The 23,300-nt window shown below is 44.4% G+C and overlaps 2 long non-coding RNA genes across 2 annotated transcripts in view; both read left to right on the plus strand.

Annotated features, from left to right (window-relative positions):
* Nucleotides 1-6,657, plus strand: part of LOC115092792 — a 38,496-nt gene extending 31,839 nt beyond the window's left edge. Inside the window, exon 3 of the long non-coding RNA XR_003857082.1 lies at nt 6,563-6,657. This is a non-coding gene — a long non-coding RNA (uncharacterized LOC115092792). The remainder of the gene's footprint in view (nt 1-6,562) is intronic.
* LOC115092789 overlaps nt 1-22,474 on the plus strand; it is a 71,406-nt gene extending 48,932 nt beyond the window's left edge. Inside the window, exon 3 of the long non-coding RNA XR_003857079.1 lies at nt 20,105-22,474. This is a non-coding gene — a long non-coding RNA (uncharacterized LOC115092789). The remainder of the gene's footprint in view (nt 1-20,104) is intronic.
* The last annotated feature ends 826 nt before the right edge of the window (nt 22,475-23,300 follow it).

The raw sequence follows: 23,300 nt of genomic DNA on the forward strand, positions 1-23,300 counted from the left end.
TTGAAAGTGCATGTCTACAAACTGAGACCTTTATTTTCTCTTGCTTCCCCCTCCTTTTTTTTTTTTTTTTAAAGGACATTGAATACATATAAGACTTATAGCAGCAGATTGATGTCAAGATTTATCTGACATAGTGACTGTTGCTTTTCTGAAGTATCGAGAATGCATTTTTAGTACCAAGTGTGCAGTGGGGCAGGTACGTTTCAAGTGCCTAGAGATTTGCTTCCAATTTTATTTCCCTTATTAAAAACCTCTCACTATTTCCATTCCGGTTGCTGAGATGCTTTCGCTGCGCTGAAATAATGTAACCAGGGCTCAGCAGGGTAGAAACCAAGGAGGAGCAGAAGCCTTTCCCCCCCATACTGGGGCGGGCTGCCAGTGTGACGGGCTGATCTGCATTTTTATCTGCAATGCATCAGTAGTTTTTGGTGCAGCCCCTGGGTAGGGATCTGGTTGAAAACTCGTGCAGACCCAGCCTGCTCCCCATGTCCCTCCCTGAAGCACTCCTCTGTAACCATCTGATTTGCTGTTTTTGCTCTGCTGCTGCTGCCTCCCTGCCTTGATCTCGATGTTTGATGGACAAAAAAAAAAAGAAAGAAACGAAAAAGAGAAAAGCATTGTTAGTTTTAGGGACCATTGTAAACTGTTCACACTGGGGCAACGAGCAGGCACACTTTTCACCCACAGGCTTTGCACCAATGGTGAAAGTGAACGTGCCCTTGTACTTTCGTTATGAAGCGTGCCACGGGGGGGCATAGTGCGCACAGTTATGGGGGTGGAATTTTGCTGGAAAAGTGTGTGCAAACCTCTGAAAATGTATTTTAGGGTGTACGCACATTACCCCCGACAGGGCTGGTACAAGCTTTTTTTTCTGCCTTGTGTGAACAATTACTGTGCTGCTCTCTCCACCCCCCCCCTCTTTGAAAACTGATACCATCTGCCCCTCCCTCCCAGGTGTTAGGTGCCTTAGGCGAACCTTGTATTCTTGCACAAAGTCTCCCCTCAACCACCCTCCTTCTCCCGCTCCACACACAGTTATAATAATATTTTACATGAAAAATATCAACGTGCCTTATTCTGAGGTAAAAATATCACTTCCGTAATATTTACATGCACTGCTGTGATGCCAACACACTTGGAACCCACGATGATATTAGGTCTATTGTGATGTGTGTTGTGTGTGAGCTTGACCCTCCAAAAGCCCTAAAACACTACTACTACCCTTCGTATTAGGAGAATTCCTTACCTCAGTCACACATGCAGAACATAAACAGACCCTCACCAAATCCAGAATAGAGCAACCATAAAGTAGAAATATAAAAGTGACAAAACCTGAACTGGAAACCACAAGAAGCCAGACTCTATGCAGTGGAACAATAAAAACTAGAACCATCACCATTCCTCAAACATCAAAAATAAAATCAAAAAATAAAATAAATACATAATCATAACAGTAAAAACATGCTAATAATAATATTCCAAAAATAGATGATAAATAAAAGATTAAATAATTAAAGTCTCACATACAATTTTTTTAAAAATGTCCCAAACACCAATAAAATATTTCAAATCAGCAGACACATTAAATAACACCCGAAAAATAAATCTAAAAAGGATTTTAAAAATTCAAGCTCTCCATACCTGGAAACTTGATTTCCAGTCACCCTGAGATTGTCATGGATTAGTGGGAGTGGGATGCACAAACTTTCTCCGTTCTTTCTTATATTTACACACACACGCATGCACACATACACTTCCTCTTAGACAAAACCACAGGTATCTCCAGCTCTTCTTTGGTTGGGATCTGCCAGCGGCCCTGGGCCCTCCTCTTCATTTCGGTTGCCGGCAGGTTGGTATCCACCTGCAGCTCTATTCGCTCTCTCTCTCTCACCCCCCCCCCCCCCCCCCCCGCAACCTTCCATTCACACTCACTCTCTCTCTCACACACACTCACACAAACCCATCTCAGGCAGGCTCCCATTCACACATGCAGATCAGGCAGGCAGGGTCCCCGGGTCATTCCTTCTCCACTGCTGCTGGTGCCAGTCTGAAGCTTCTTCGTTGGGGAGAGCAGCGTTCTGTACCTCCTCCTGTATGCTGGCTCCACGGTAATTCAACACTCGCGGTGCTAGCACTTCCTGCATCCTCATCTTGTGCATTGCAGGTGCGGCTGCATGGGCCTCCTGCTTCTTCCACCACCGGTGGGATCAGGTCCGCCGGCGGTAGCACGGGCCTTTTCTTGCTCCTGACGCTGCTCCCCCCCCCCCCCCCCCCCCCGAGTGTGCCACCCTGTGCAATTGTACGGTTTGCACACCTGATCACACCGGGCCTGACCCCCGACCTGAACACGCACCGGGAAGTCATCCTCTCAGTGCACGTAGCAATGTGCAGGTTGTGGAGGAACGCACAAGCTTTTACGTTTAGTGAATGAGGGCAATTTTAAAAGTGTGGGGAAAATTTTTTTTTTTTTTTAATCTGTGTAAACTGCTTTTATAAAATTGCCCTCTTCACCGCCTGATTTTAGGTAACTTTCATTTGCTGTTTAAAAAACAGGAAGCATGAGGGTTTAAACATAGGAGATTTCCACACTACTGCAACAAAGAATCGAAAGAACAAGGGATGAATTACTCCTTCATTTCTGGAAAGAGGACTATTGGATTTGAATGAACTTGTACAGTGCTGTGTAGGGGGGACGGGGATTTATATAAAGTCTACATTTAAAGACAAAACAAAAAACCAGGTTTCTTCTAGCTGCAATACTGAGTACTGGGGAAAGCTGGAGTCTTGGTAGGTTGTGAGACTTTTTAGTAGAGACCTGGCAGTACAGGAGTTTTCCAGCACATATATGGACCAGATAAATTAAGCATAGACCCAAAATGGGGTGGGTACGCATTCAGTATATTTGGCCCATGGATCATTGTAACTCCCTTAATCTGAGGCTCTGGGCTCTCCAGGCCCCATCTTACGATTCTGTTCTGCTGCAGAATTTTTATGGCGTTATTAAATTGACTGGAAGCCAGCGCTCTTAAAATCAGCAGTACAGTTTCTTGCCTGGGTGATTTGTTTTGGAAGCATTAACACATGCAAATTATTGGATAACTTCCTTTTTATTTTACTTGGGCTGCGAAAGGCAGTGGCACCTTTTTTTAATCATGTAAGCTGATTGAAAATAATTTTCTTTTTCCAAGATTTTATGTCATACTTTACTATCCGCTTTAACAGAGGCTGGTTCTTCCCTTCCCTAACCAAATGGGATTTCATGTTCAGAGTGCTTTTCTTTTCTTTTTAGTCTAGCCACTAAAGATTGCAGTGCTCTCTCTTCCAATCTTTCTCACCCTGGGGTAGCAACCCCTTCCTTTCTTCCTTCAGGATCAAAACCTTCCTGTCTCATCTGGCCTAGAATTGCTCTTTCTTTATTTTCTGTTTATATAAGAACATAAGAAATTGCCATACTGGGTCAGACTGAGGGTCCATCAAGCTCAGTATCCTGTTTCCAACAGTGGCCAAACCAGGTCACAAGAACCTGGCAATTACCCAAACATTAAATAGATCTCAAGCTACTGTTCCTTATTGATTAATAGCTTTGCATTGCCTCCTCCTATTACTTCTGGGGGAATTCTGCACCAAAGAAATAAAAAGTCCTGCAGACTTTATTTGTTTAGATAGCACAACATAATCACAGTCTTTGAGAATTAATTAAAATGCAAGACAGAAAAAAGTTATTACTCAAAGATGCAGAATTAAACTTTTTTTTTTTGTGCAGCATTTTACCATCATAAGGCTTGACCTCTCCAGCTTGTTCTCCCGCCCCCAGGCTCAACGATCCTGCCCAGTTCAAGCATGGGGAAGGGCTTGAATCCCTTCCCCATGCTTGATCTCTCTTCCCCTTCGGGTCAATCCACTAGGTCACTCACTAACTGTCCCTTCTCCCAGGGTTCACCCCTCCTTCCATTCCTTATCCCCGATTCCCCAACAGCTTTCTCTCTCTGACCTAGTGGGTTCAAACCTCCACCCCCATTCTGTCTTTCTCCCCCTACCACCCAGGAAGATCCTCAGCTTACATTCCCCCCGCAAGGCCACCAGTTTCTCGCTCTGCCCTCCACAAGGCTTTAAACCCTCCTCAACTTGCACTGTTTTTGCTTCCCCCAGTTTTCTCCTTTCGCCCCAGAAAGACTCTCTAGCTTTCTCTCTATATGCCCCCTCTTCAGCAAGACCCCCAATTCTCTATCTGTACCCCCAGCTTTAATTCTGGAGGGCCAGAGCAAAAGTTCCCCCTCCCCCTGGCAAGATCCCTAGCTTTCTCCCCGTCTGCCACCCCCTTTTGAGTAAGACCCCCAGCTCTCTTCTACCTTCCCTCCCAAGCTTGCTGTCTGTCTGTCTCTCATTCAGGCTCCACCAACCCTTGCTGATGGCCTCCTTTATTCAGGCTGTGCAGGCCAAGACTGACACTGCAGGCTCAGCCTGCATAGAGCAACTCTGACTCTTCCAGTTCTCTTCTGGTTCGCATAGGCCAACCTACTGCTGCTCCTTTTTCGCTTACATTTGAAACCAGTGGTATTTCTTCTTCTCTTCTGGCCCTCAAGGTCTCCACTGCGGTTGCTGCTGCTTCTCTGTCCCTGATTGTGAGGCAAATGCAGAATTCTTCATGGGAGGGGAATTTTTGCTAAAATCCTGCACAATGCAGAATTCCCCAGGAGTAAACAGTTACTATTCTATGTTTATAGTACTGAAAGATGCCCTGCTCAGAGCACCTTTATAGATACCTCTAATAATAGCAACAATCTTGAAGTGCTCATGTGTTAATGATCCCATTAAAAACCTTTGCTAGTATCCCATTTCATTTTTTTTCTGATTTCCTTATGAATGCCACTTGTACAGAAGAGATTTAAAAGGCAGAGGCATGGACATATCCACAGGTATACACCAGGAGGAAGAGCTTAGTGGTTAGAGCAGATCCTGTTTCTCTTACTGATGGGCATGGCATGTCACGTCACCTTCCATTGCCTCATGTACAAATATATTTACTAAAGGCTTTCTCCCATCTTGCAATTATGGGAAAATATTTAATAAACAGGCGCCACAGATTGCAAGCTCTCTGGGTCAGAGAAATTCCTACTGCCTTGAGGTCAGATTTGAAAAGGTGAGTAGCTAAACCTAAAAAGAAAACAAGACTCCAATCCTTTGAGTGTGCCAAGCAAATATGAAAGTATATTTTTTCCCAATCTAGGAAGAAGAAGTGAGACAGACATGGGAAAGCTGACGGCTGGTACTGCCACTGCGATTGAGATTTTAAGGTTGGGCAATGATATTTAGGCATGGCAGTGTGGCTTAGGTTCCTGAGGAGACCAGGGTCATATATCATGGTGATGGATGAGTGGATGTTCAGCCTTTTGAAGACAGATTTTCATTGGGGAATGCTGCATTCATTTCTATCCCGAGCAGTGGTGAAGGGCGGGGAGATAGGGGAGGGAGGGGGCTAGGGCGTAGGAGCTCTCTTACGTTCAATTGAGATCTATGGAAGCAACATAAGTGGGGTTTTTTTTCTATCCGTGAGCCAGCAGTGCTGCTCAAGGTCATTACTCACTTTGGTCACTGGCATTCAGAAGGACTCTCAGATGTTTCTTATTTCCCTCTGGTGAAAAACAGCAAAAACAATAGAAGGGCATCGGTGTTTCTTAGCATCCTGGGTGCAGTATAAGCCCCTAGGACTCTGCTAGCTGGCTGCTGGATTACAGGTTTGGTGCAGTCCACGCCAGTGCAGAATCAGTATTAGAGAGGAGTAAAGTTCATTCCCCCCAAACTCTGCATGTAACGGTAAAAGTATTTGGCTTGGAATGGCAGTCCCAGAAACAGCAGAATATACCCCCACCCCCCATCCCCTGAATTGTAATCTGTGGTAGAGCTCATTAATATGCAGGCTTAAGAGTACTTAAACCATGCAAGGTGTACCAAAAAAGCTTTATTGGCCTACAGTGTATATTCAGATAAAATATAATGGTGAGCTGAATAGTTTATATTTGATCTAAATTATTCTACCGTTTTTATAGCACCCCCTACAATGAATTGCCTACCGGTTCCTGAGACCTTACAATCTAAGGGGATACTCGATGCAGAGGGAGATTTGCCCATGCTTAAGAATCAAAACCTGGATTTGAACTGGGACCCTGGGCTCTCAGTCCTAGGGCTCTTTCTCTCACATGGTTTCTATAAAGGGGCTTTGCAGCAGCTGATGTGGGCAGGTGCACACCCCCCCGCCCGGTGTGCTAGTGAAAGCAGTAAGATGCCAAGGAACATGCTGTATTTGCTTCCTGCTTTCCCTGGCTGGCATTGTACTGCAGCAGTCCTCCAGCTCTGCATCATGAAAGCCCGGTTCAGAGTCGGCGGAAGGAGGATCTGAAATTAAACACAAATACAACCATCATTTTAATAAATTATTAAGAATCACTCTCCGAGATATAAAAATAGGTGTAAAAACCTTTACCACATTACTCAGATCAACTGTCAGATATGAGTGATGATTTGTAAACTGCACAAGGGAATTTCATATTTTTTTTCTCTCCAGACTGTATTCTTGAGCTCGAGACAGTAGAGAAGGAGGACTGAAACTGGAAGAAACTTTTGGGATGGTTTATATCTAATCTCCTGTATGTATCGGCTTTTTGCTTTTGTTTTGTGGAAAAACTTATTATTTTGAAATAAACAGCATTGGGTCACTTTGAACCTTGGTTCTGACTCCTGTCTGTAGAGTTACTGATTGGTTCCATCTTACTTGGTTGTATTACCTTGCCTGTCTACCCCTTACAATCCCATTCTTAGGAAATATTGAGCTACACACATCCACAAATGCATTAGGATGATGGGGAGAAGAGAGGATTAAACTACAACTGACTGGCTTGCTCTATGAGGATAATAAGGAGACAGTTGTTAATCTTATCTGTCTGGTTACTTGGATGCAACTTCCTGAAGCCAGGTAGAATGACCTAAGTACTACAGCATCCTTCAGGGGGCGCATCAGCACACACTGCCCTCCAACAAACAAAATATTAAGGGGTGAATTTTCAAAGGGTTACGCGTGTAACCGCGAAAACCTGCCCCTGCGCCTGCCGAGCCTATTTTGCATAGGCTCGGCGGCGCGTGCAAGCCCTGGGACGCGCGTGTTAGGAACCAGAGCGTGGACCCTTGTTCTGAGGTAGAGTCTGCAGTGCCGTGAAGGAGGAAAACCCTCGTCGGTCTCTGTTGAAGATGTAGAGAGGACTTCACCCTGCGTGCACAAATGTACACCTGATTTTATAACACGCTGCCGCGCGCATGTTATAAAATCCAGGGTCGGCGCGCGCAAGGGGGTGCACACTTGTGCACCTTGCGCGTGCGCCAAGCCATAGGAGAGCCCCAATGGCTTTCCCCGTTCCCTCGGAGCGGCCTCGGAGGGAACTTTTCTTCCGCTCCCCCCACCCCCAGCCCTATCTAAATCCCCCTCCCCACCTTGTTTTCAATAGTTACTCCTGCCTCTGGCAGGCGTAACTTGCGCACGCCATCCCCCGGCCCAGCTGCTGTGCTGGAGGCCTCGGTCCCGCCCCTTTTTCAAAGCCCCGGGACATACGCGTGTCCTGGGGCTTGCGCACGTCGCCCAGCCTATGCAAAATAGGCTCTGCGCGCTCAGGGGCACTTTCTCGGGATATCCTGAAAATTGGGACCTTCGTCTTCAGTTTTAATTTTATTTTTGCTGGGAATTCATCAGCGTTTCTTATAATGAACAAAAACAAGAGTTAATGCCCCTGATTTTTCCCTGTTTTTGTTCATTATAAGAAACGCTGATAAATTACCAGGAAAAATAAAATTAAAACTGAAAACGGAGGTCTCTACCTGAAAAGCAGACCTATTTTGTGGCACTCCAGGTTCAGAGTTGCCTACCCCGGTACCAATTCATCATTTGCTATAAAAGCTATGGGATGGTTACTGCACAAAAGCTAACATAAGTTTTAAATTCTTAGGATTACAGCATTATGAATGATGAAAAATAGAGGCAGTCCTGATTATGGGAGTCTCTAAATATAATAAAGCAGTTTTATAAGATCCCCTTACTGTGAAGAAAGTAAAGCAGCTTTAAGAATGCACCACCGTGATCCTGCTATCAGCCTGGACAGTGCTACAGCCTTTACCTGACTGTCAGATCGATACTCTAAGGCCGCGGTAGAAACAGTGCGGCAGTGTCAGGTGCACCCTCGTTCCCCGCACGCACAGTTCTCTTCACCTACCGCTCAATACTCTCTTCAAATTGCATGCAAATGCATGCTGCGGCTGCGAAGCCTTAGGCAAGCGTTAGGCCCGCGCAACCCATTTTACGGTATAGAGCGCCTATACAGTATCCTGGGTTCGCGGGCCTAACGCTTCAAGGCCATGCTGGTATCTGTCTTGAGCGCCGAAATCGCACGGGCATTCATTCACTGCCGGCGGGGGCCGTGCATTCATCCAGGCAGAGGGAGTCTGAGGCCGCTTTCGCTGCCGGCTCCCTCTGCCTGCATGAATGCACACCCACCTGGCTGCCTTGAGCGCCGAAATCGGGAGGAGAGGAGAAGAGAGAAGGGACTACCATAGCAGGCCCGAGCCTTGCTCCTTTTTCAGGTTTTTTTGCTTCGGGAGGAGGGGACAGGACTGGTGCTGCACCAGAGACCGGACGGGGCCAGGGCAGGTAAGCGGGGGCTGGGGGAAAGTTTGCTGAGCATCTGGGAACATAACTGTCCACTTCCTGGTATCTGTCATTTCAAATGTCATTTGAAATGACAGATACCAGCGTGGCCTTGAAGCGTTAGGCCCCCATTTTCTTTATTTGTCCCAGGAATTTATCAGGACTTCTTATGATAAGAACAAAAAACAGGAGAAAGTCAGTGGGGGAAAAAAAAAAGACTCCATATTTTTCTGGATTAAATATTGGAGTTCATTTTGGTGGACAGAAGCCAGGGTAGTGTAAAACAGTATTAAGCAGATTCTCCCACTCCAGTCATTCAGCCTCACCCCCCATCTCTACTCCCATCCTTCTGCCCCGCGCGTCCTCCTTTCTCCCTGCCCTCCCCCCACTGCAGCAGCATTCATCCTTAGGGGAGGTGTCTCCAGGCTCCTGCGCCCTGCAGCACCAGACTGCCTAGCGCTGGGAGGTGGGGGTGGGCAGCAGACAGCAGGCACTTTACCTGATTGGGGAGGGGGGAAGGCAGGACCCTGGGATGTCACATCCAAGCCAGCACTTTCAGAAGTTTGGGCGGGTGGCAGGAGGCCTTGAAATGCTGCCTCCACAGCTCCGGAGCTGCTCTTCGTTCAGCCTAAAATTGGGGTGAAAATCAGTTTGAACCAAAAATGTCACCTTTGGGGAAAAATCCGGAAATTTGTGGGTGAAAATCAGTGTTAACTGAAAAAGGAGGAGCCGGATTATAGATCAATCCATTTTTGCCTAGGTGTGCAGGATCTTTTTTTCCTGGAGATTGATACTGAAGAATCTTCCATGTTCTTTATAATATTTGAGTTTTTATTTCACAGAATAAATATTTAGGATTTTTTCACATTTCTTCATTCCTAATCCTAGTGCATTATATCCTTTACCCGATCTTTAAACTTTACATTTTAGCTATTTGAATTCTGCTAATACATTTATTTATGTATAAACCAATAGGAATAGGATTGGTGCTCCATGACTTTATAGAATTTTGTTTCTTCTGCTTTTCTCTTTTTAGGGCTAAATTTTCAAAGCTATTTACTTGCATAAAATGCAGTTTCATGCCCCTACATGGCTCATTCTATAATTTGCTGGTCTTGCATGTAATTTGATTTTGCTTGTACTTTTGTGTATGTGAAAAACAGGCATTCCTGGGAGTGTGTGTATGTGGTGTGTGTGTGTTGAATGGGGGGTAGAAAGTTGGGATTTATGTGCAAACTTGATTAAAAAAAAAAAAAAAAAGAATGAATTTTAAAAGCATTGCTCATGTTAATAGGCTCATATATGCTAGTACCTGAGCCACGCGTGAGCAGCGAGTATTTTAAAAGCCGCAAATAAAGTGCAGATATACACGGACACGAGTAAATAAGACAGGGGTGGAGTTAGGGTGGGTCGTGGGCATTCTGGGGTGGGCCAAACAGTTACACACACAAATCCATATTTTAAATCTGGTGGCCGCAGCTCATGGCAGGCTGTTAGCCGCCCATGTTTACTTCTGCTCTTGATGAGGTGCATGTCTGCATAAATCTCTAGGCCTAAAACGACCGTGTGAGGGGTCTGGGTCAACGGGGTGGGGTGCCGGCCGAAGAACCCGAGGGGGTCAGGATGACCTCGAGATGGATTGGGCAAACTGGTGGACTAATTGGTAAAACTGGGAATATCCTTCACGCGAGCACGTTTTAAAATCCACTTACCTGCGCGTGTTAAAGCTGACAAAGTCCTAAGGAAGGTACACGAAGTACGTTTGCTTGAATAATAGCTTCAAATTAGGAGCGCACGTATGTGCAATAGGCGTATTTTAAATTATACGTGCGCACATGATTTTAAATTTCAGCACATGTCCTCTCATGCACCCATAGACATGTGTATGGGCACCCGAGCGCTTGTTTTAAAGTTACTGTCTGTGGGTGTAAATCCACACGCACAAGTTATGCCGTGCCAGGAACTGATGTAACTATGCAGTGGAGTTTCCTGCGAGTCTTTTCCAGGAATTTTCAAAGTGACAGCATACAGGCACTTTTGTTTTAAAAATCTGTGACAAGTCTGCGAGTAAGAAGTACCTGCAGACTTTTCCCACATTGAAAATTACCCTTTCTATTTACTATGGATGGTAGCACAAATTGAATAGATTTGGAAGAAATAATCGGTTATATCATTGCCATAACTAAAAGTAATGTCATAATCAAGACAATTTAAAATGCAAACCGTGTTCAAGAACTTAGTTGTCAATAATAATGTTGGTTCTAATAAGTCATTTTCCTTTAAATACCATTGCCTTTGTTTTCTTTAAGGATATTTGGAGATTATAATACTTACAGCGTTGCTTGATCAATTAACTTCTGAAGCTCACTTTCAGTTCTATATAATATAACTTGCTCATCCACAAAAATATTATGGGGTAGATTTTCAAAGGGTTATGCGCGTAACCCCCAAAAACCTACCCCTGCGCGTGCCAGCCCCGGGACGCTCGTATATCCCGGGGCTTCGAAAAAGGGGCAGTCCGGGGGCGTGGCCGAGTGCTCCAGCTCAGCGGCCTGTGCCGAGACATGGCATGCTGGCACTTGGCTGGCGCACGCAAGTTACGCCTGCTTTTGGTAGGCGTAACTCGCCAAAATAAGGTAGTGGGGGGGAATTTAGGTAGGGCTGGGGGGTGGGTTAGATAGGGGAAGGGAGGGAAAGGTGGGGGGGACCAAAAAAAAAAGTCCCTCCAAGGCTGCTCCGAAATTGGAGCGGCCTTGGAGGGAACGGGAAAAGCCATCGGGCCTCCCCTAGGGCTCGGCGTGCACAAGTGTGCACCCCCTTGCGCGCACCAACCCTGGATCTTATAACATGCGCGTGACAGTCATCTCCTGAACTGGAGTGAATTGGGAGGGAACTGAAGGAGGCCTGATTGTGTTACCGCGCTTTATTTTGTAAAATCCCCCCCTCCCCCCTACGTGTGCGAGTCATGGGATGCCTGCATATGTACCATCAGATTAAAAAAAACATGCACGTGCCGGCGTGCACATGTTATAAAATAGGCACCTCTATGTGTGCGCACTGGGAACCACGCACCCATGGACATACATGTGCTCCTTTAAAATTGACCCCTAAACGTTTATAATGTTTTGTATTTTGATCCACATTGATCCTTTTGTATTGCATATATCTGTGTTTGATCTCTTTCAGAACTATTTAGATAATTCATAAGTTAATATGTACAAAATGAGGAGGCCACACACTGTCAAAAATCAAGGACAATAAATACCAATATAGAAAAAAGTCCTTAGTTACCAATATTTCGAAAAACTGAAATAATTATACAAAAGAAATATATAAAATTGTGATGAAAATTTCAAAAAACAGATAATTTATTTCAGAATTTCACAATATTATTCATAAGAAAAGCTACAGAAATGAATGGGAAACATACTTACAAACACACACAGCTTAAAGCAACTGTTATGTTAGGGAACGCTAGAAGAGCGATCCCAACTTGAGGGGAATGTGTGCCCTTGGGCCTCAGCATGATCCCAGATGAATCCAAGACAGCACCGAGGGTTGGCGAGGTGTGTCCCAGCAAGGGTGAAGACAAAGTCTGACCCTCTGCATGCTTCTGGAAGACCAATAACATTATGTTTGTTATTTAACAGTCCTCAGACCGTTCCCAGCCCTTTCGGACCTGCCGCTAGGTATCGGCAATAAGCAGCAGGACGGACTGAGGATGAGAGCAGATGGAGGCCTTGTGACAATGAAGACTCAAGACATGGACGAGAAGACTCTGGAAGTGGATGAGGATCTTGGAATACTCTGGACGAGAAGCTTGGAAGGTTCCGACATAGGCACTGTCTCTCAGGGTGCCCTACACAGCCCACCGACACGGGCGGACCCAATGGGCTGGTCGTGAACCACCCTGTCCCACTGCATGCCCTACACAACCTGAAGAGGCTGGTCATGGACCACGCGGAGAGCGGGACAAGCGCAGGAAAGGAATCCAATGATGAGGCCAGATGTCATCTGGAGAACCACAGGAGCTGGAGGATCAAGAGGACTCGGAAACACAGGAAGAGAATTCAGCTGAGACGAGACTCCAATGACGAAGCAAGGTGTCATCTGGAGAACCAGAGAAGCTGGAGGGTCAGGAGGGCTCGAAATAAGCGAAGGAGGGCGGAACCTCGGAAACATCAGGAAGTGGAACATCAGGAAGCCTGGAACATCAGGAGGTGAAACATCAGGAAGCCTGGACTAGGAACATCAGGAAGCAACAAAGACTCAGGAAGCAGACGAGACATGGAGCTCCAACGAAGACCTGACGGAGCGCTGGAAGACAGGAAGTCCAATGCAAGGCAAAGCTGAAGTGGAGAAGCAGCCCTTAAATAGGGCTGGCACAGGAAACCAGGAGGAGCTGATTTCCAGTGGGGCCAGGAGGACCCCACCTACCCTACCCCTTTAAGAAGGGGAAGAAGACGCGGGCCTGCCCCTTAGGAAGAAGCTGGGCCTGCTGCTGCTGGAGGAACCGAAGGTGGCTCCGGCCACCAGGAGAGACCGGGGGACTGCAGCCTCTGGCCGCGAAGGTGAAGCAGATGGCGGTGGCCCCAGTCGCGATGAGGCACGGCAGCAGGGCCCGCCATGCCGGAGAGGCACCCTGAAGTCTGCGGCTTCTGCCACGGTGAAGACAACGAGCTGACTGCAGCTCCTGCCGCTAAGAACATCAGCGGCTCCATGCCGCGTTGAAGGAGGCAGCACCGGAGGTGAGAGGCCTGCTCACGGGGAGTAGCTCCGCGGGCAGGAGTCATAACAGCAACTCCAACCATAGTTTGTCTAAACAGAGCTCAAGCAAATACCCCAAGCATTTAAAGCTGATACTGTGCAACACGTGATCCCTAGATAACCACAGGTATTTAAACCTGATATAATATATCACATGACCTCTGGAAACACCAGTCATGGACTTATCAAGGTAAATCAACAAAATGAATTGAGAGTATAAGCGCTAGCAATTCTCCTGAACTTAAGTCTTACAGAAATACATGCTGCTACACTTCCCAATTGAGACCATTAGGCTGTACAATCTGCCAATGATATATCCATCATTGTTTCCGATGGGACAAACAAAGAAATGTTTTCCTGGTGAGACAAAACAAAACTGTTCAATAACAAAAAATGAAAGTCTTTCAGAGTATGGCAGAATTATATCGTTTCACTTCCTCCCTTAAATTTCAAATTCAATTCAAATGCTCTACAATTCTTGTTTTTATTTTTTCCTTTGTTTTGCCTGTTTATTGCAAATTGCACGGGCATTGCCATCCGTACAAGACAAAAGCATATAAGAAACAATAACCGCAGGTATTGAAAAACTTGTATATGTAGTGAATGACAGCAAACCGAACAGTTTCCATATCCCTGATGAACCAAAAGGCCACGCTGTGTTTCCAGTATAGTAGGTTTAAAAAAAAATGAACAAGATGAAACCTCAAATTCCTCCCCTACTGAAACACAAAACAAAGGGGTGACTGAAAACCCAAATGACCAATAAGTAATTGCTGGTGCTTCAACATGATCTCTCGAATAAGATAAAACTTCGTAGGAAAGGGTAATACAAAAAGTAATGGGGCCTTAGACTTTTTTTATGCAAGGAGCTAAAAGTAAGTCACGATGGGAACATAAGTATCATTTAAAGATCTGCTTAATAATCTAAAGGGATGCCATTTTGTAAATTCATGAAAACATATCTTATGTGACTGAACCTTGTATTCCAGTCTACTAGTCCAAAAATGTCTCAACTACAAGAATGATCCTGCTGGAATATTATCCTTCAGTCATCTCGGATGGTGACTGCATTACTGGAGCAAGTTGTTTCGATCTGTACTCGTGATAAAGTGATGGATAAATTCCCTGAACTACACAGAAAATAGAGACATCCAAAATAGAAATCTCATGCAGATCAACATGTGCTGTAAGCTATAGATTTGGAATCAAACTATTTAACTGCTGAATAAAAGTCTGCAAATGATCTTTAGAACCAGTCCGAATGTAAAAGTTGTCATCGGTAAATCTTTTCTAAATCTGAATTGATGCCTAGTAAAAAGAGGTATACACAGATCGCTCGCTCGCTCTTCAACCTGCCACATAAAGGCCCCCTATAGCTGTGCCTTTAGTTTTCTGGCAAAATTTGAGCCTGAAAAATAAAATATCATAGTTAAAGCAATGCTAGTAATTTCACCCCCAAAACTAACAGTATCCACTGTAAGTCATAGGTTTTCAAACTAGTCTTTATTTCTTGGATAGCCTCATACTATTTGTATATAATGAAAGAATATCTTAGTCACAAACACCCATCCCTGTTGATAATCACGACAAGTGATAGAACAGTAATTAAATTAGGAGACAAGATTTTTGGCACCAAAGGTCTCAAATATTTATCAATATAAATAGTGGCTCCAACACAAAGCCAGTGCTGGCCACATTGTTTGACCCAGAGGTGATTGAACCAATTTATGAATATTGGGCAAAAAATATATAGTTTTTCAATAGAAAATCAAGCTCTTTAATTGTAATATGAAACACTGTCCAAACCATTAGTAAGTACAGTTTTTTAAATTTGTTGCTGAATAATTGTAGTCCGATAAGATTGCAAAGGCTTATAAAACAGAAGATTTGAAAGCTGATGCTGAGCCTCTGCCAATTAAGCTGTCTGATTCTGGATGACAATTCCACTTCCATTATCTGCTGGTTTCACATTAATCAATGTATTCTCAGCTGGAAACCTGTGTGCTAACTCCTCTGCTCTGCATAAATTAATAAACGAACAGTTCCACTAAAGAGAAGTCTCTGTAGACAAATTGTTCAAAAGCCATCAACAAATGTTCAAAAGGACCCAGTGGTGTCTAAGTTTCCTCATTACCAATGAAATTTTGATTGAGGACATGGTAGTAGCCTGAAATAAAGCAACCTTTAACCAACGAATGAATTTATATACTTTGAACCCATGTCTTTAGAAAAAGGGTCATATTTAATATTAGGCACAGATGGCAAACCTATCTCCAAAAGTCTCATCTCTGTGTGAATGTCCTAGAGGACAAATTGAAAATATTTGAAAGTACTGTATTGATTCTGAGACCGAGTCGCCTGATGTTCCCATGAATGGTTGTGATGTTTCTTCTTCTGCTGCATAACTGGCTGAAGACAGTAATGAGGTAATAATAAAAAAGAAGAGGTAATGGAAGAACCGTCATCACTGGAGGAAGTTACAAAATACACCTTCTTTGATGGCCCCTTAAGCTTATTGGACCCAGGAAACAAATCGGAAGTCGATCCAAAGTGCTGACAAGCAAGGGAAAACAAGCTGATCGGTGAAAAAACAGCCTTTATTGGAAAAAGCCCGACTCTGGCCGAGTTTCGCTCCCGCAGGAGCTGCCTCAGGGCCTATTGTTAATGGGTGTCTTCAATGTGATTGAGCATACATCAAAATCATTTGATCCTGGCTGGGCAACTTGGTGTAGTAAACATATGTATTCTCCAAAACTGGTGCGATGAAATCCTTATGTAGCCGTGGTAAGGACTCACTGCATGTGTGTTCAAAAATTACTCTATGTTCCTTGTACACACATGATGGGAACATATATTGAATGTGTGCAAATTCTCTGGCACGTCTTTGATCAGCTTCTTTTCCCTTGCCCTTAAGATTTGGATACCCAAATCTCTAGCATAATCTCCTTTATCCCAAGGAAATTTAATAATCATAGGTTTCTTTATTTCATTCCTAAAAGATTGTATTTGTTTGAGAAGTTAAGAACATAAGAAATTGCCATGCTGGGTCAGACCAAGCCCAGCATCCTGTTTCCAACAGAGGCCAAACCAGGCCATAAGAACCTGGCAATTACCCACACACTAAGAAGATCCCATGCTACTGATGCAATTAATAGCAGAGGCTATTCCCTAAGTAAACTTGATTAATAGCAGTTAATGGACTTCTCCTCCAAGAACTTATCCAAACCTTTTTTGAACCCAGCTACACTAACTGCACTAACCACATCCTCTGGCAACAAATTCCAGAGCTTTATTGTGCATTGAGTGAAAAAGAATTTTCTCCGATTAGTCTTAAATGTGCTACTTGCTAACTTTATGGAATGACCCCTAGTCCTATTATCTGAAAGAGTAAATAACCGAGTCACATCTACTCGTTCAAGACCTCTCATGATCTTAAAGACCTCTATCATATCCCCCCCTCAGCCATCTCTCCTCCAAGCTGAACAGCCCTAACCTCTTCAGCCTTTCCTCATAGGGGAAATATGCCATTATCTGTCTGCCATGCATGTCTTCTATATTGCTTATAAATCGATCCCAAGATTCTTGATCTGCCTTTCCTACTACATTCTTTGCAATGTTGCTTTTTGTTTCGTGTATTTCTTTACTTTTATCTTCCTGCCTCTGTACATAATTGTTATATGGTACTATGTCATTCCAGAATTTTAAACCTTCTTTCCTTTCATAAGAAATATAGAAACATGCCAGCAGAAAAAGAATATATGATATATCTAGTTGGCCCATAAGCTCTCCTCTTTGTATAATTTTTCCCATTCTTCATCAGTATCATCCAGAGTGGTAGCCAGGCAGTTTGTCACCTATGGCCAAATAAAAAAGTGCACCCCTCATCTTATGTACAAAAGGAGCTTGGAGGCGCTCAAATTTTTTTAAACTTAAAATTTAACACTATTGTTTATAATCTATAAATAAACTTAATTGTGACCCTGATCCTAAAAGTGTGACCCTTAGGTCTGTATGGATGTGAACCTTATCCTCTGCCCAACTGATAATTTATTTATTCATTCTTTCATTCAATTTCATATACAGCTCGTTATAAAAAAAAATCTCTTAAGAGGTGCACAATAATTATGAAATCTACAACCCACCCCCAACATATTCGAATATAAAAATTATCTCTTTCTTGTTAAGCAGTAGGGGCTTGAAAAGGAGTGTGTGCCTTTAAACCATAATGCCATGCCTTTATTTCTTCTATTGAACTGTATGATTTTTGATTATATTAATGTAATTAGGGTCTAGATTTCATTGACAACAAAAGAAACTCTCTTCACTAGCAGGCACACCACAAAACCCTGCCAAAAACACACTCAGAATCTTTTTAGCAAACTGTCAAACTGTAACAGTACTAGCACTCAAGACTCATACAACAGCCTTACATATGAAATGGCAGCACTACAAATATTAGTACAGGCCCCACGCAGACACTACGTGCTAGCAGAATCTCTGGCTGCAGTCACACAAGCAGAACACAGGCTGACCCTTACCTAAGACAGAATAAGGGACCATAAATTAGAAGCAGAAACATGCAAACAAAAACTGAAATGGAAACCCCAAGAAGCCAGACTCTCTCTGAGCAGTGCAACAAGGGAGAAAGAGAAACAGAACATGGGATCTATTTAATGTTTGGGTCCTGTCGGACACAGGATGCTGGGCTTGATGGACCCTCGGTCTGACCCTGACAACTTTTTATGTTCTTAGAACTAGAAATGAATTTCCACCTATTCTGAGCATTATACAAAGGCATAAGAAATGCACATTCTGAAAGCTAACATATTCCTCTCTATAAAAACTGAAAATAAAATAATGGGTTTTTCTTCTTCCTTTGTTGTATGGTCAGTTTATTTGATAGTGGTCTCGTCTTAGGTCTTCTTTTAAGTTATTTTACAGGATCACCTTTCCATTTTCCATTTCTTCTCTTTCTTTCCTACATCTGTCTCTGACTCCTTTTATCTTTTTTCTCCATTTCTCTCTTCTCTGCCTCTCTATCCACTCATAACTAAATTTCACCTCTCTCATCCTCCAGTCAGTCTCCCTCTTTCTTACTCTCACCTACCTACCAGCTTCCTATTCCCAACTCTCACCCATTCCTATTCCCTTATCTTTCATGCCTCCCCAGCTTCCTATTTCTCCTCTGTTTTTCACTCGCTCCTTAGTCCCCCATTTTCACGCTCTGTACTCACACCCTCCCCAACCTTCTACCTTCCTCTGCCTCCCATTTCTTCACCAGCCCCAGCTCCTTCCTTGTCACTCATTTCCTCCCTGGCCCCTTTCTTCTGTCTCTTGACCCCTACTGAGCCTATGACCCCTCTTTCACTGCCTCTCTCATAACACCCAACTCTCTTTCCTCTCTCACTCTCCCCAGCACTCCAGGTCATTCACATCCTCACTTCCATCTGGTACACCCAGTGAGTGGATGTGAGTTCTTACTGTCGCCCCAAATTTCCTGCTCACTCTCTGAGTTCATGCTTTCTGCATCTACAAGTTCCTGCTCTGCTTCTCCACTTTATCTTCTAAATCCACACAAGCCCCTTCAATTCCCCCCAGTCATCCAGACCCCGTTCTTCCCCTGCTCTCCCACCTCTCCCTAGTCCTCACTCTTTCCCTCCTCTCCTGCCCACTGCCCATTCTTCCTCTGCTTTCACCCCCAGCTCCTATTCATCACCTGCTCTCCTCCCCCAGTCCCCCAGTGACAGCCTTGTTTTTCCTCTGCAGGTTGACATTCTTCCCCTGCTCTCCCCCGTTTCCATTCTTCCTCGTGCTATCACCTTTGGGTCCCCATTCTTCACCTGGTCACTTTCCCAGTCCTCTTTCTTCCCCTGCTCTCTCCCCCCAGTGTCGGAGTCGCTATTCGTCTCATGCTCTAGGCCCCATTCTTTCCCTGTTCTTCCACCCCAGCCCCCATTTTTCCCCTGCTTTATCCTCCAGTCCCAGTTCTTCCCTTGCTCTCTTGCCTTCACGTGCTCTTCCCCAGTCCCCCAGTGATAGTCCCAGTTCTGCCCCCCGCATTCCCCTTTATCCCCTGCTCTTCCACTCCCCCATTCCCTTTTTCACCTGAGCTCCTCCTGCTGCAGGCCCGGCACCTCTTTCTTCTTCTGGCCCACGCTTCTGTTTGAAGCGTGGGGCTCTGCTCTGTGGAGTCCCATGTGTGACTCAAATAGCTGTCTGAACTGCATGGTCAAACTGCTGAAGTCTGTACCCTACAGGGAGACCGAGTCCTGCAGTTCAGATTGGAGGGCTGAAGATTCAACTACAAGCTTGGGAGGGACACCAGCCTGTGGCCAAGGATAGGTAGGAAAGGGAGAGCATGCACGTGCTCCTCTTGCATTGCCAGCCCTCACAGTGGGCCAGTGGTGCCCTTGAGCTGTGGTGCCTATAGACGAGGCCATATTGGCCATAAGCTAGCTGTGGTTCTAGTATCATCACTAAAGGTATCCGTTCTAAATACCATTTTTCCACAGTGGTTCCTGTAATCTAGTATCCTGGCGATCCCACAACCAGTCAGATTTTCCCCACAATGAAATAGACAAGAGAAAAAACGTTTTTGCATTTATTTGGTCTCCAGGGATACAAATCTAATCTTATGCATATTCGTTCTAGGTATCTTGAAAACTCAACCAGCTGCACAGTCACCAGGACAGATTGGGGAAGCCCTTCCCTATGAAAAACAGGACTACATCTCCACCACGCATGCAGTGAGGTACAACCAGGTCTGGAGCGACCTGTGTGGAAAAAGTGGAGCCACCTGGCAACCCTACATAGGATGCAAAGGAAATGGAGAAAATAAAGAAGAGCAAAATCAGAGCTATTAATGACTGACTGACAAAATAAAAGGTTCTGATGCCAATTAACTCCCTCTAGTGAATTTGAGGACCTGGAGGATACAACAGCAATAAAAAAAAAAAAAAAAGAATCACCTTATATTGCATTTGTGGTGCAAAATGCAGAACTCGCATTATTGCCATTTAATACTGAATAGCAATTGCAAGAAATATTATAGGCGTGATTCCCTAAACGTTTCCCCACAGACGTAGGATGAGAGAAGAATGTCAGTAAATCTATTAAGTATGCTGACAGTCTAATGGCGTAGAAAGCATTCACACTGAACCATCGCTTTAAGGAACAGGGCTGCTAAACAAACACATTTGAGGTGTTTAGTTGTTCAAAAATCAGTTTAAAAGTGCTAGAAATGAGAAACAGGATGACAGTTGTGCCTATGACTGGGATATTCCACAGCAACATGGAAGTCGGTAGCAGATAAAGACTATTTGGTCCACCTAGTCTGCCACAGATTCTGCTTAATGCCTGGTCTCCTCCCTCTGTTGCCCCGTTGTCCCTCTCTCTTTCTTTCCCTGAGCATTCTTGAATTCCAACACTATTCCGATTCCTGCTGGCAGTCTCTTCCAGGACCATCACAACCTAGCGGGTAGCTCCCTGGACTGGCAAGCTGTGAGGGCAGAATTTCCCCTTCCATGAGCCTCCACGGCCGATGCTCTTCCTCTCACCTTCTGTAGCTGTAGCTGTTGCCTCCACCTCCTGTGGTCTCGCCCTGCTTTCTGCAAACCCCCCCCCTTCTGTTATAGCTTCTCTCTCTCTCCTCCAAAGCAACAGGGCAGTCCTGAGCCCTGCTAATAATAAATAGTAGCAACAGCAACAATACCCTCTCTGGGACTGTGAACTGCCAGTGCTATGCACCGTGGGACGCCTGAGAATATGCAGTGATCTGAATGGCTGTTTTGAAAAAGGCTCAGTCTTCTAGGGTAGGGCTTCCCAAACCTGTCCTGGTGGACCCTAGAGTCAGAGTTTTCAGGATAGCCACAACAATTACGCGAGGCCCCACGCTGCCATGCTAATAAACATGAGGACCCCTTTAAAACTTCCACAAAGTTTGCAGTCAGCGCTAGTGGTCTCTTGGCTGCCTGTGAGTTAATTGCATAGCAGGCAAGCAGAAGACTGCAGGGGAATCCATTCCCAGAGCTAATTGAGTTCTGAATAAAAGTCTGTTTGGAAAAAAAGGGGTAATCCTGGAGTTGTTGCGCAATTGCCGTCTGCAGTTTCAGCTCTGCAGGAAGCATTTCTACCTGGAGACAGTAGGACAGCCTTTGCACCACTTGTGCACACACAGATAACCAAATTGAGCTGGTACTCACCCAGAAAGCAAAAGAACTGACTCGGCAACCTTATAGGATTGCAAGTTTAAATTATCCAATGCTAGCAGAATGTTCAGCATTATATTTTGGGGAAACAGTTGTGTTAATCCTCTCATGGTTTGATAAAGCTCTATCATATCTTGTTTCAGTTGTCTCTTCTCCAAGCTGAAGGGTCCTAACCTGTCTAACCTTTCTTCATCCATCCTCTTAATCATTTCTATTACACTTCTCATTGCCTTTTCTACTTCAGCTATATTTTTTTGGAGATAGGGTGGCCAGAAGAACTGCACCGTATACTCAAGATGTGGTTGTACCATAGGTCTATACAAATGCATTATGATATTTACAGTTTTCTTTCTGCTCCTTTCCAAATAATTCCTTACATTGTATTTGCTTTCTGTGACCGCTGGTGCACACTGAGCTGAGGATTTCAATGTATTGTCCACAATGACTCCAATGTCCTTTTCTTTTATTGTTAGTTATTTTGGGAGGTAGGATAGAGGGTATTTTTCTTTAAATAATTTGCTCTTGTTTAAATTATTGGAGTAGTAGCTCTGTTTTGTATCAGTAAGAGTGAGAGGTTTGAGCTACTAGTGCTTATATTTTACAGGACTGTATTTATGATGTATTTTTTAAATTATGTATTGTTAGTGTATCATATTTTACTTTGGGTTGGATTGTGTTCAAGCCTAACCTAACATATGCCAAGAATATTTTCCCTGTCGCCTACTGAAACTTGTTTCAGATCTTACTGTGCTGGTGCTGCAGATCTCGTTAGTGAATCTGGAAGGTTGCTCATAAATTTTATTCTGGCTGTTAACTGACTTTTTTTTAAAGTTATTTTCTTTTTCAAATGTGCTTGAATTATAGAGCGCCATATGCGGGTGGGGGGAGGGGGAAGAGAGGGAATGAAAAATACCAAGGGCATGAAGTCTATAACACAAAGACACCCAGGATCATTCTTAGTTCTCGCTCCCCCTCCTCTCCACATACACACAAAGAATCACAGGCCGCAGCTTTATTATATCGAGTACTCAAAGTCCTAAACATAAAAGTCATTACATAACTTAACAGTCTTCAACCGGCCCTGGTAGCTTAACCGCCCCAGCTCAGCAAGTCAGACCACTCCCAAGTTGCCAGACTTGTAGGCCCCTTAATCCCAGGCCCTGCCCCCTCCGCAACCACTAGGGCCCCACTATCCTCAGGTCTGAACCCATACCCTCAGCACATGGCATGTGCTAGACCATTCCTAATCCTGTGAATATACCGTCAGCTGCTCAAGAACGTTCAAAGACATGCGCACGGTCCCCCAAAAGATGCAGGCCTTGACCTAATGTAAAAGATATAGTCTGTAGCCCCCTACAGGGAATTTAATAAGTAAATCTAGTCCGATATTGGACAGATGAACCAAGTCTCTACCAAATAAACCTGGGCAAGGTTCCCACGCCCAAGAGTGCTGACTATGGAAACCACCCCGATAACCCAACCAGGAACCAATTTACTTATTAACTTTTTTTTTTAAGACACCTTTGCTAAGATCGTAGGCTGGGTGAAGACAGCAGACCAACACAAAAATGTACAAGGAAGCATAGCCAAAAGCAATGCAAAATCCTTGCTCGCTGCATCCATCAGATATCTACAGTCCA

This window comes from Rhinatrema bivittatum, chromosome 5, assembly GCF_901001135.1.
Source record: "Rhinatrema bivittatum chromosome 5, aRhiBiv1.1, whole genome shotgun sequence".
NCBI lineage: Eukaryota > Metazoa > Chordata > Amphibia > Gymnophiona > Rhinatrematidae > Rhinatrema > Rhinatrema bivittatum.